This window comes from Otolemur garnettii, unplaced genomic scaffold, assembly GCF_000181295.1.
Source record: "Otolemur garnettii isolate 467f Iridium unplaced genomic scaffold, OtoGar3 scaffold00021, whole genome shotgun sequence".
In the NCBI taxonomy this organism is placed as follows: Eukaryota; Metazoa; Chordata; class Mammalia; order Primates; family Galagidae; genus Otolemur; species Otolemur garnettii.
The window spans coordinates 21,893,650-21,908,076 of record NW_003852416.1 but is presented as its reverse complement, the minus strand read 5'-3'; the positions used below and the strand labels follow the sequence as shown (position 1 = coordinate 21,908,076).

The following is a 14,427-nucleotide window of genomic DNA, read 5'->3' as shown; positions in this document are numbered from 1 at the left end:
AAATAAAATTAATTTTATTAAATTTCAACCCTTGAGTACACATTTTAAAAATATTCTATATAATGAAATGGAAAATATGCATACTTGTTTCATAACAAAATATAATTGTCTTGAGGACTAGCCCTTGTGTGAGTGAGTTACGAACTCAACTGATCTTGTATTAATGGGACACCATTTTTGCTTGAAACAACTGACAGAGAAATTATTTAGACTTGGGCATTCAGAAGACATTTTCTCAAAAATGATCAAAGATTCTCCTGTCAAGGAAAACATCTAACAAAACTTATGGCTGATCATAAAGTTTGAGCTGCTAAGTGAAAATTAAAATTTTAGAAAACATGAAGATTTTCAGCTTCTCAAAACTTAGAATTCTGACTAGGTAAATGGTGGTATTACTGAATGTGATTTTTAAAATGTTGTAATAAAGTGTGCCAAAATTTGGAAGATCTGTGTAACTCAGTTATACAATATTTTCCAAATGATCAATTCATGATCTTATAAAATCATATATTTGTGAAAGGCCTATTCAAAGTATAAGACCAATAGAGTTTAACACATCACAATACGAATTTCATATTCCATGCTGCAATTAATCTTTTTGTTTCATCTTTACATGTTGCTACTGTTTTATTATTCCAAACACTTGCCTTATATATTCCACGTAGTATTCAGGTCCACTGTCATTCAAGATCTTTCTCCAAGCCTTGCAAATCTTAATTCTTACTTGAATGGTTTATACACACACACACACACACACACACACAAGGAATGATAGGGAATTGAGTGAGAAGGAATTGAGCTATTTTATAGGGTTTTATTTTTGTATAAACTTAAGGGGTACAATTGCAATTGTGTAGTGTGGATAATAAATATATGATATGATGATGAAGTCTCAGCTTTTAGTATAGTAAAACTATCATTTGTTGAATTTTGTTGTAGTTGATGAGAACAGCTACAATTATCAGAAAAAGAATATTCAAATACTCCTCCTTTTACCAGTTACATCTTACTATAAGGCCATATTTTCTCCATATTCTTAAACAACATATTTCTAAAGAGTGCAGAAGAATCCACATGTTTTTAGAGTGCAGAAAATGTGGGAATCAATGTGTTTTCAATTAAAGAGATTTACAAAAAATAAAATAATGCTACCCTTCTATTTTTTCTGGTTTTGTAAAATACACTTTCCATAAAAATGTTATTTATGTAATGGGTTTATTATTTTTAAATAAATAGGAAATAATTTTAAAATTTATTTTAATTGTAATACATATGCTCCTTGACTTATAATGGGACTATGAAAACCAGTCATAAGTTGAAAATATCCTAAGTTTAAAATTAATCTAATACACCTAACCTACCAAACATCACAGCTTAACCCAGCCTACCTTAAGCATATTTATAACACATTTGCCTACAGTTGGGCAAAATCATCTGGCAACACAGTACACACAGAGTATTGGTTGTTGATCCTCATGATCATGTGGGGCTGACAGGAAGCTGCATCTTGCTATCTCTGCCCAGCACAATGATATCATACTGCATGTAACTAGCCAATGAAAATATCAAAATTCAAAGCACAGTCCCTACTGAAAGCGTATCACTTTCACACCATAGTAAGATCAAAAAGTTGTAACTCAAACCATTTTAAGTCAGGGACTATCTGTATAGTATCTATAAACATGACCCATGATGTGATTTGGAGTCCTGAATATCTTTTAAGAGTAAAAAAAGGTCCTAAGACAAAAAACCCCTGGAGAACCTGAGCCCTACACAGTTGGGAAACTGCTTATTTCCAAGACAGCAGAGATCTAGAGATTGAACTAGAGTGAGGGCCATCAAACACAGCTGAGGTAGGGGCAATCTCACCAAAACCTAGAAGGTTTAAGCAAAAGGCTACACTCTAAACTATGAGACATCCAGCTCCTTTTCTCAGATTTGATGAGGCTAGTAGATTTATATTTCCAAGATGGGAGAATAGATAATTCTTCTCTGGAACAACTGAACTTCCCAAGAGAAAAGACCAACAGATATGGACAGTTAGTAGTCCCGAATGATCTAACTAGATCACCCTACATAGGCCTTCACTAGTTGAGAAGAAATGTACATAAACAAAATCATCCAATCAGCTCTTTATGACTCTCTCTTTAATAAGAGTAGAGTTTCAAGGCTCTTCAGACATTTGAGGAAAAGCTTTAATGTGAAAGCCAGTGACTAAGATAAATAAATGGGGAGAGAAGGGAAGAACGTAAAGGAAACAGCAGTAATGCAAAGACCATAAAAGAACTTCACAAAAGATGGAAAGGAGGACATTATCAAAGAATAAAGAATTCAGGAAAATTTCTCTAAACTTTAGGGTATGAATTTCAGATTGAGAGAGGCTACCACATATCCAGTGAACAAAATAAAAAGAGAACCACATGAAAGATCACTGGGGACAGGGAGAAGATCTTGAAGTATCAACAGAGGAAAAAAGCAAGGCCAATAAAAATACTGGGAATTTTAAAAGGCAATGGATTTCTCAGTTCTTACAAGGAAAGCAGGAATAAGATGAAACACAAGCATCAAAATCTAAGGGAAATCTATGTGCATCCAAAATATAAATCAAACTCTAATACAAGATTTCAACATGTTGACCTCTCATTTATCTTTTTTCAGGAAGTTCCTGGAAGAAATCCTCCACCAAAATGAGGGAGTAAACCTCAAAAAAGGGCAAGAATCTAACAAGTAAGAGAGTCAAAAGGAATCCCCAGGATGATGGTGAAGGGCAATCCCAGGACAACAACAGCTGTTCAGGAAATACAGAGATCAACCAGTCCAGACGGGAATAGAAGGACGACTCCGGGAGCAGATCTCCAAGGAGAAGATGAAACTGATGGTTACCCAAGGTGTCTGTGTATAGAAAGAAGAGATTAAGCACTCTGATATAGAGTTTAGAGATGAATTAGGAAAGATTAATAGGAAGCTGAACAAGTGAAAAAAGCAATACAAAAACTTATGCTTGTAATCATAGCATACCACATGTCTCTGCTGTGAATCATATTTACATAGAAATAAAGACAAAAACATTGAATTCTGACCTAACCAATACTTAAGATATAAAATATTGAAGAATAAAGAAAATTAATCATGTTTTGGTGGTTGAGGAGCTAGGGAGGTATGAGAGCTATATTTTCATCTTCCACAGTAGGAAATTAATAGATGTTTAAATTGGGGAGAAAGTCAAGAAATAGCAGCATAAGATTGTTTAGAAACATGGAAAAAAATGTCCGAAGTGGTTAAAACTGTGAAGGTTGTTATGGAGTGGGAATTTAGGAGTGGGAAGGGTAGAGGTGGACACTGTTTCCATATGTATTTCACAGCAATATATTATTTCATAATAAATAAGATTGTTTGTTTAATTGGAATGGTTTAGATTTTTCCTCAGTATTTTATTAGGAAAAATGTCAAACCTAGAGAAAAGGGTAAAGAATTACAGCGAACACCATGTATCCATCACATAGGTTCTACATTTAACATTTTCCTATTTTTTCACATATCTATCAATTTATCTATGTCTCTATCCATGCATTGATCCATTTTATGTTTTGAGGCATTTCAAAATAAGTTGTGAACCTTGGTATGCTTCATCCTGAACATATCATCAGGTGCACTATTAACTAGAATTCAATTCTGCTTATGGGTCTTTTTCTTAAGTACATTTTATATTCAATGAGATGCACAAATCTTAAGCATATCATTTGACAGATATGTACTCCTATGTAACCCAAATCCCCATCAAGATGTAGAATATTGCAATCACTCCAGAAAATTCCCTCATGCCTCTTTCCCTCTGAATACACATCCCAACCCCCTACACACACACAGCAATGTGTAGTGAATTTTGAAATCTATTCCAAAACTATATACAATGGAAATAGCAGAAATGTGATTTTTTGGTATGAGTTTTTTTCACTCAGCCTAATGATTTTGAGATTCATCCATGTTGTGGCAGATATCATTAGTTTGTTTATCTTGTTGAATAGTACTCCACTGTATGAATATACAATTTGTTAGTCCATTCTCCTTCTGTTGAACACCTTGGATGCTACTAATTTTTGGCTATTAACAATAAACCTCATATGAATGTTCTTATAAAAGTTTTTTTGTGGCATATATTTTTATTTCTTTTGGGTAAATATCTATAGGTGGAATTGCTTTGTCATAGGATAGTATGTATTTAGTTATACAATGAACTGCCAAATTTTCTAAAATGAACCAGATACAAACAGGGATATTGTAAAGATTTTTAATCTTAAGTCTTTTTTCTAAGTTGTATCATATTTTGAAAAAATTTGCCTACTTCACTTGTCAAATGTGCCAGCATAAAGTTGTTCATAATATTCCCTTAAAGTACTCTTTAGAATGTACTTTAGAATGTTCATTCTTGATATGACTTTTCTTTTTCATTCTTTCTCTGTCTCTCTTCTCTTTGCAGGAGTTTTTTAAATTTGTTGATCTATTGAAAGAAACACTTTGATTTTGTGTTTATTGTTTGCTTAATTTCTGTCTTTTTGGTTTCTGCTTTTATCTATGTTATTTCTATTTTTTAAAAATTAGTTTGGGATTAATATGTTCTTTTTATAACTTCTTCAAATAGAAACTGAGATCATTAATTTTAAATGTTTCTTCTTTTCTAATATAAGCATAGTAACCTTTAAATTTCTCTTTAAGGTCTGGCTTTTACTAAATTCCACAAATTTTGATGTAATGTATTTTCATAATCATTTCAAAATATTTCCTACCTTCCTTCATGATTTTTTTCTTTGATCTAGATTATTTTGAAGTATGTTATTTAATTTCTAAATATTTAGGAGTTATATGTACATTTGCTATTAATATCTAAAAATTTCTTTATCATCAAAAAATGTACTCTGCATGATTTCAATCCTTTCAAATTTGTTGAGATTTGTGTTACAGCTGAGCATATGGTTAATCTTGTTTAATGTTCCTTGAATATTTGAAAAGAACATGTGTTCAATTATATTCCATATTCCATAAATGTCAATTAGGTTTGATAGTGTTATTCACATCTTCCATATTAGTGATTTTTATTTTTTTAAGATAGTCTTGTCCTTGGTAGAGTGCCATGGCGTCACAGCTCACAGCAACGTTAAACTCTTGGGCTTAAGTGATTCTCTTGCCTCAGCCTCCCAAGTAGCTGGGACTACAGGCACCCACCACAACACCTGGCTATTTCTTGTTGCAGTTATATATTTGTCGTTGTTTGGCAGGCCCAGGCTGGGTTCGAACCCGCCAGCTCTGGTGTATGTGGCTGGCACCCCAGCTGCTGAGCTACAGGTGCCAAGCATATATTAGTGACTTTCTACCAGTGTGCTGTAGAACACTGGTGTGCTGTGAGAGGATCTTAGGTGTGCCACAAAAATTTTTAAATATCATTAATTAGCTCAGTGCTCATTGCTCAGTGGTTAGGGGGCTGGCCACAGGCACTGGGATTTGTGGCTTCAAACCTGGCCTGGGCACTGTCACAACAGTGACAACAACAACAAAAAAATAGCAGGGTGTTGTGCCAGGCACCTGTAGTCCCAGCTACCTGGGAGGCTGAGGCAAGAGAATTGCTTAAGCCCAAGAGTTGGAGGTTGCTGTGAGCTGTGACACCATGGCACTCTACCGAGAGCAACATAGTGAGACTCTGTCTGAAAAATAAACAAATAAATATCATTAATTGTTTTCAAGTTCAGCACAGTAAATATATGCTTTTTGTTTAACTCCCTTTTTTGATCAACATAATTTAAGTGGGCCACATAAGTTTAACTATACGTTCAGGTGTGCTGTGAGATAAAAAAGGTTGAAAACCACTGTTCTATATCCTTACTATTTTAATTTTAATATAGTTGTACTAATTATAGAAAAAAGTGTTTTTAAATTCTAACTATAATAATGCATTTGTCTAATTTTTCTGCTTTGGTTCTGTTGGTTTTACCCATTTCTTTTGCTTGGTGAGACAGTTTTGTTCTGTTGCCCAGATTGCAATGCAGTGGTATGATCACAGCTCACTGCAGCCTCTAATTCCCAGGCTCCTAGTTCAGTTTCTCACATAGCTGGGACTATAGGTGAGCACCAGTGTACCTAGCTAATGTTTTTATTTTTGTAGAGACAGAGTCTTGCTATGTTGCTCAGGCTGTTTTTGAACTCCTGGGCTCAAGTGATCCTCTTGCCTCAGCCTCCCAAAGTGCTGGGATTATAGGCATGAGCCATTGATCCTGGCCTCTTGCATATTTTGAATCTCTGTTAGTAGGAACTGTATTAGTTTTCAATATTACTGCTCTAAATAAATTATCACAAACAGTGGCTGAAAACAATCCACACTTTTTATCTTACAGTTCTTTTTTTTTTTTTTTTGAGACAGGGTCTCACTATGTTGCCCTCAGCAGAGCCCTGTGGCATCACAGCTCACAGCAATCTCAAACTCTTGGGTTTAAGTGATTCTCTTGCCTCAGCTTCCCAAGTAGCTGGGACTATAGGTGCCCACCCTAAGGCCCAGTTATTTTTTCTTGCAGTTGTCCTCGTCTCAGCTGTCCCAGGCTGGTTTCAAACTCACCAGCCTCAGTGTATGTGGCTGGCGCTGAGCCTATCTTATAGTTTTATAGGTTAAATATGAATGTGGGTCTCACTGGTCTAAAATCAAAGTATTGAGAAGGCTATCTTCCTTCTGGAGGTGGTAGGGAAGAATGCATTTTCTTGCCTTTTGTAGCTTATAGAGAATTCCCACAGTCTTTGGCTCATGGACCCATTCTTCCATCTTCAAATCCAGCAAAATGGCAGGTCAACTCCTGCTTACACTGTGGCACTCTAACCTCCTTATGACTCTTCTTCTTTACCTCTCTCTTTCACACTTGTGGTTATGTTGGCTCCATCTTAATTCCATCAATCTTAAATCCCCTTTGCTTTGTAATGCAGCATATATACTGTCAGGTTCGGCAGATCAGGATGCAGACATCCTTGGAGGTGAAACCATCAAACTTTTTTCCATGTCACAGATGAATACCATATAATTACTATGTCTTCCTGATGAATTGTCCCTTTTATCACTCCTTTTTTGACATATTTTTCTAATACTAATAGAGTCCCACCAGCTTTTTATTATAATAGCTAACATGGTATATAATCCCCATCCTTTTATTTTCATTCTATCTTTGCCTTTAAAGTGTGTAGGCAGAATATAGTTGAGTCTTCTATAGCATCCATTTTGATAATCTTTGCTTTTTATTTACATTCTTTAGAACATTTACACTTGATATAATTATTAATGTGTTTGTTGGGTCTACCATTTTGCTATTAAATTTCTATTTTTCCCATTTTTTCTCTATTGCTCCTTTCCTATTTTTTTAAGGCTAATTCAATATTTCAAAGAGTTACATTTTAATTCCAATATGACTGTTTAGTTATATCTTTAACCATTTTCTTTTTTTTAGAGACAGAATCTTTCTTTGTCACCCTCAGTAGAGTGCTATGGCATTACAGCTCATGGCAACCTCCAGCTCTTGGGCTTAGGCGATTCTTTTGCCTCACCCTCCCAAGTAGCTGGGACCACAGGCACCTGCCACAATGCCCTGCTATTTTTTGTTGCAGTTTGGCTGGGGCCAGGTTTGAACCCACCACCCTCGGTATATGGGGCTGGTGCCCTACTCACCGAGCCACAGGTGCCACCTAGTCATTATTTTTTAAGTGATTGTGCTAGGAACATAGAGCATCCTTACTTATCACAGTCTTCTTAAAGTAAATATTGCAGTACTTCATAATTCCATTTACTGCCTCCTCCCTTTGTGCTATTATTCTATCTGTGCTATCACAGTCTTCTTAAAGTAAATATTGCATTACTTCATAATTCCATTTACTGCCTCCTCCCTTTGTGCTGCTATCACCCTTTGTGCTGAAAGGGTGAAATTATTGCCATAAAATTGTTGCCATATATTTTTATATCTATAAACACCATAATACAATTTACATTTTTGCACTAGAGTCATTGTTTTTAAAATAAATTCTAAAAACTAGTCTTTCATATTTAGCCACAAGTGTACCATTTCCAATGTTCTTCATTATGTTTTGAGATTCAACTTTCCTGCCAGTGCTCCTGCCTTTCTGTCTGAAGAACTTCCCTTAGTATTTCTTGTAGCACAAATCTGCTGGCTTTCATTTATTAAAACATCCTTATTTTATTTTCATTTTTGAAGAATATTTTTCTGGATATAGAATTCTGGCTTGACTTTATTTTTCTTTAACAGTTTAAAATTGTTGTTCTGTTGTCCTCCATTGTTTCTGATGTTAAACTTGAGTCTTTGCTTTCTATATGTAAAATGTCATTTTTGTCTGAATGACATGAAGATTTTTCTCACTTTTTGCTCTTAGCAGTCTGATGATAATGTTCTTAAGCATGATTTTCTTTGTATTTATCCTTTAGGGGTTGTCTACCTTCTTGGATCTATAAATTGATGTTTTCCACCAAATTTTGGAAAAGTTCAGCTTTGGTATCTTAAAAAATTCTGCCACATTGTCTTTGTCCTATCCTTCTGAACTCTAATTATTGCATATGTTAGACTATTTGATATTGGCAATGAAGTCATTGAAACTTTGTACATTTTTCCGCAATATTTTTTCTCTCTGTTCTTTAAACTATACAATTTCTCTTGCTCAGTATAAAATTTAACTCTTTCTTCTGTGGTTTCTGATCTCTTATTAAGCACATCAGTGAGGTTTTGTTTTATTATTCTTCTTTTCACTTCATGAATTCTATTTGGGGCCAGAGGTAGTGGTTCACTCTGTATCCTAGCACTCTGGGAGGATGAGGTGAGATGATTGCTTGAGGTCAGGAGTTCAAGGCCAGCTTTGAAAGTGAGATCCTGTCTCTACTGAAAAAATAGAAAACTTAGCCAAGTGTGGTGGTGTGTACCTGTAGTCCTAGCTACTTGGGAGGCTGATCAGAGGATTTGGTTGAGCCCAGAAGTTTGAGGTTGCTGTGAGCAAGGCTAAGGCCATGGCAGTCTAGCTCAGGCAACAGAGCAAGACCTTGTCCCAAAGAGAGAGAGAAAAAAAAGAATTCCTTTTTTTTTGCAGTTTTTGGCCAGGTTTGAACCCACCACCTCTGGCATATGGGGCCGGCGCCATACCCTTTTGAGCCACAGGCGCCACCCTTGTTTTTTTTTTTTTTTAATTTCCATTTCACTGCTGAAACTGTATGAATATCTACTTTAAAATCCTTATCAGCTAATTCTAACATCAGAGTTTCTATTTATTGCTTATTCTCTTGGATGTGGGTCACATTTTCCTGTTTTCCTTGAATATCTAGTAATTATTTTTATTGTATACTGCAAAGGGTAGGTGATATACTGTAGAGACAGAAGAGTATTGATCTTAAATCTAGCAGGAAGTTGAATGAATGACAGATAATCTTGTTCTTACGAAGATGGCAGTTCATGCTTTGTTTGGGCAACTCTGTTTTGGTTATACTTGAGTCTTAGGACACATCTTTAGTCCTGAGACAAAGATTTTACTCCTAAGGAATAACTCTTTTAGTTTTTTTTGAAAAGAAAAAGGTATTTATCAAATCTCTGTAAATTTGTGAGATTCAAATTCCCATCTCCCTCCCTCTCTCATGTGATAGCAGCTGAAATTTTTGTTCAACTCTTTCAGGCTTCCAGCTGTTGCTTGTTGCCAGGCTTCTTGAATTCTCCTGCGAATATACACATTTTAGGGATCAGAAAAAGATTTTAGGAAAGCTTATATCTGTATTTCATGTTTTTTTCCTGTGGTTTCTACTTTCTGATATTTTCACCTTCAATTTCCAGCCTCTGATTCTTTCCTTTTTATGCTTCAAGCCACTTTCTTTTGGAGTTCTAGTTAACTGCATGAAGCATGTAAGTAACCATAGTGAAGTCATATAAAAGTATGGTATCATCTGGTACCATTAACTTCTTTCAAGGGTCAAGTGCCTTCTTCTAGTTTATGCCTTTTTTGGTCACTCTACAGTATTTTGGATTTTAAAAAAATGCTTTGTCCAGATTTTGTCATTTCTATCTGTGAGAGGATTATTCTGACATAAGCTCCTCTACTTATTGCATGTAAGTTGCAATTATAACTTCACCTCACTAACTCTTGCTTGTTTTTCTAGATGGGTTGGTGGGCAGGACCCGTGATTATCATTTATCTTGGTCTCAAAGATAGCAAATCCAAGAACATGCTTCCAAATCAAAATAGTCTGTTTATAGAGATCTGTGTATTCATGACTTCAGATTCACAATTCTGGTGGTTCTAGCTCCAAGATCAATTACCCACTACTGAATTGGTCCTTTTGGCCACCTATATATCCCTATAGTGACAAATGACAAATTCTCTGTTTGTTCCCTTTTTTCTCCTAACAATGACTCTTGATTTCTTTACATTATTAAGAAATCTTCACTTCAACATCCCTCAGAATCGAAGAAACATGGCATTTGGCTTTAATTTTCACTGAGTCCTCTTGGCCAGGATTTCCTGGGATTCTTCCATGACTTTTCTGAGTCTTGACTGAAAACTTTGGCTGGAAGGGATAAACTGTAGATTGCAGGTGCTACTTGTTCGCAAATGAGTGCTGATTCTGGAGCCAAAAGAAACATGCCCCCCTGCCTGCTTTGGGGGGTATTTTTGGAGTAGTTGCAAAAATGTGATATTTATTTGAGACATGGGTAATATTTTTGAGTAGCCAGTAAACAAAATACATTTATTAAAAATTATATTTTTCCATTATAAAATAAATTTTTATTTCATGGCATTTGTGCCTAGAAAAGTGCCAGAATAGAAATCTTTTTCTGATCTTTCCCTGTAAGTCATATTAATTGAAACTGTATATTTTTAGCCAACAATTTTCCTCATCCTCAGCCAATAATTTTTTTCATTGATCTCATTATCTCTCCCTGAAAATCCTATAAACACTTTAAGTTTCAGCCTTCATGCTACAATATCCAGATAACTTTTTTTGGTGAGGACGTTTAACAGGGTTACAGTAAAGGGACATTATTTTGTTACTGAAGCAGTAACAGTTCAAACAGCTGTTGGAGTGAGACAGACACAATTAAGTCAACACTTTATCACTTTCCAATCTTTGATTTTTCTATAATTTCCTTAAAGTTGCAGGAAAATAGAGTTTTAAAATAGTCCCTACCTCATTTGGTTGTTGTTAGGATATGGTAAAGTATATAAAGTTTGAAAACTGTTCTTGGCACATACTGCATTTTGCTGTGTATAATGCACTCCTGAATAATGCACAGTCACATTTTTTGCTAAAACTTTCAGGAAAATGCCCCTTGAGAAAGCATGTGTCTACTCTTGGCCCAGAGAGACACATTTGGGGAGGGCTAATGCTCCCCTGGTAAGCATGCAGATCACTCATCCCACACATAGCCACCTGCTCTGTAAGGGTTTCTCCTCCCTTCTCTTCAAGGAACCCTTTCCTCCCCACCATGTCAGGGGACATGGCTGGCAGGGTGGGAGCTTCTGAGGCTGCTCAGCCCATGGGCAGCCAGATGGGTCGTTGGGGCCTGTGTAGGACTCCCAGTCCTTTCTGTATGACTGGGCCTCAGGACTTGACCCTCATCCCACATGGCTGTGGCCCACCTTGCCAGCCCTGCCACTGTCCCCTCCTCTGATCATGGGGCTTGGTGGAAACCTCTCTAGCCTACTCCTATCAGATCCTAGATCCTCCCAGACTGGAACCCCATGTTCCCAGCAGGCCCAGGTAGGAGAGCATGATAGCCCCAGGGGGCCCATTGAACTCCTGAGATATATCACCCATGTACAGCATGCATCCTTAATTTTCCCTCAAAAATTAGGGCAAAAAAGTGCACATTATATATGGCAAAAATATGGGTATTTTTTGTATTATTATTGTTATTTTTCACTATAGTAAATGCCTAATAAACAATTGCCTAAATAAGCACTTGGCAAATTGATTAAGTGTCATCCTGATGGAAGAGAAAAACAAATTATAAGGAAAAAAAAATTGTAAGTTATTTTAAGTACTATGAAACACAAAAAGAACTAATAAAAGAATGACATGAGGAACCTGTTTTGAATAGGAACATTGAGGAAGGCCTCTCTTAGATGACATGTAAGGTGAGATTTAAAAGAGAAGTAGCTAACCACATAGAGAATAGGGAGAGTAGCATTTAAGGCAGAAGGAATAGCATATACAAAGATCCTGAGGCACACACACACAAGGACCTGAAAGGAAATGAAAGACCACCAATCTTCTGGGACAGAATGAGTAAAGGCAGAGTGGCATCAGATGGGATCAGAGGTAGTAAAGGCCAAATACAAAAGGGCAGAGTGGAGAGTTTAGTTTTGGTCTAAGAAAGACACTGTGGGGTTTAAAGCAAGGTAGTGACAAGATCCTCAGATTTGCTCAATCTATGGTGTACAAACAAATTGAGAAGGTAAAGAGGTTTTGAAAACACTTGGAACTTGTTTAGTGAAACTAAGAGTGTAAAAGCAAACTAAAATATTTCTTAATATGATTGAAGTTGTTGATAGCTAACAAACCAAAAACTCTTTGGGGATATTTAATAAAGATTTCATCCCCTTTTTTTCTTTTCACATCTGTCACAAACCTGCAGTGAATAACGTGACCTATTGCAAAGATAAAAGCAGCCCATGTGCAAGGTGAGAAGGTTCGAATTAACTGAAAAAGGTAGCTAATCGAGGCCTATGATGGCCCAGAATAGGAGCACAAATGTCTGAGCTGTGAGCACCATGTTAAATGAGAGGTGATTTGGAAGGTATTATGGGATAGATTTCTTACAGAAAAGGATAGCAGGATTCTGGTATAAAATTAGTGAGATGTTGTTATATGCTAGATATTCTGGTACAAGTGCCATAAAGAGACTTAAAGAATATTTAAATTTATATATCAAATAGTTATCTTTTTTTCAAGCTGTCCTGGTGGTAATAGGCCTTTGCCATTGTAAGCTTCTTCCTGGAATGCAGGAGTTTATTCCTTCTCTCGAAGCTGCTTCATTTTCTTTCTTTCTTTTTTTTTTTATTAAATCATTGCAGTGTACATTAATACTATCATGGGGTACAGTGTACTGTTTTTGTATACAATTTGAAATACTTTCATCCAACTGGTTAACATAGCCTTTATGTCTTTTTTTTTAGTTATTGTGTTAAGACATTTATATTCTACAATTAGAGAGATTCACATGTACCCTTATAGGATGAACCATAGGCGTGATCCCAGCAATCACACTAGCTCCACCCATCCTCCTCCCTCCCCCAACCCCCCCTCCTCTCTCCCCATATTCCTGGGCTAAAATTCAGTTATAGCTTTCCTATGGAAGCTATAAATTAGTTTCATAGTAGAGCTGAGTACATTGGATACTTTTTCTTCCATTCTTGAGATACTTTGCTAAGAAGAATATGTTCTAGCTCCATCCACATAAACATGAAGGAGGTAAAGTCTCCATCTTTCTTAATGGCTGCATAGTATTTCATGGTGTACATATACCACAGTTTGTTGATCCATTCGTGGATCAATGGGCTCTTGGGCTTCTTCCATGACCTAGCAATTATGAATTGGGCCGCAATGAACATTCTGATATAAATATCTTTATTGTAGTGTGATTTTTGGTCCTCTGGGTATATACCTAATAGAGGAATGATAGGATCAAATGGCAGGTCTATTTTTAGTTCTCTAAGTGTTCTCCAGATGTCTTTCCAAAAGGAACATATTAGTTTGCAATCCCACCAGCAGTGTAGAAGTGTTCCCTTTTCTCCACAACCATGCCAGCATCTGTGATTTTGGGATTTTGTGATATGGGCTAATCTTACTGGTGTTAGATGATATCTCAAAGTAGTTTTGATTTGCATTTCTCTGATGATTAAGGATGGTGAGCATTTTTTCACATGTCTGTAGGCCATGTGCCTGTCTTCTTCAGAGAAGTTTCTCTTCAAGTCCCTTGCCAACCCTGAGATGGGCTCACTTGTTCTCTTCTTGCTAATACGTTTGAGTTCTCTGTGGATTCTGGTTTTTAAACCTTTGGGACATAACCAGCAAATATCTTCTCCCATTCTGAGGGCTGTCTACTTGCTTTACTTATTGTGCTTTTGGCTGTGCAGAAGCTTTTTAATTTGATGAGGTCCCAGTAGTATATTTTTGATGTTGTTTCAATTGTCCCAGGGGTCCTCTTCATAAAATTTTTGCCCAGGCTGATTTCTTCAAGTGTTTTCCCTACACTTTCTTCTAGCATTTTTATAGGTTCATGTCTTAAGTTTAAATCTTTAATCCAGTGAGTCTATCTTAGTTAGTGGTGAAAGGTGTGGATCCAGTTTCAGTCTTCTGCAGGTCACCAGCCAGTTTGCCCAGCACCATTTGTTAAATAGGGAATCTTTTCCCCA

General features: G+C 36.2%; 1 protein-coding gene across 3 annotated transcripts in view; it reads right to left on the bottom strand.

Moving 5' to 3' along the window:
- The window catches only part of HPSE2 (heparanase 2 (inactive)), an 807,441-nt gene that overhangs the window by 218,593 nt on the left and 574,421 nt on the right, over positions 1-14,427 (bottom strand). The window lies entirely within an intron of this gene.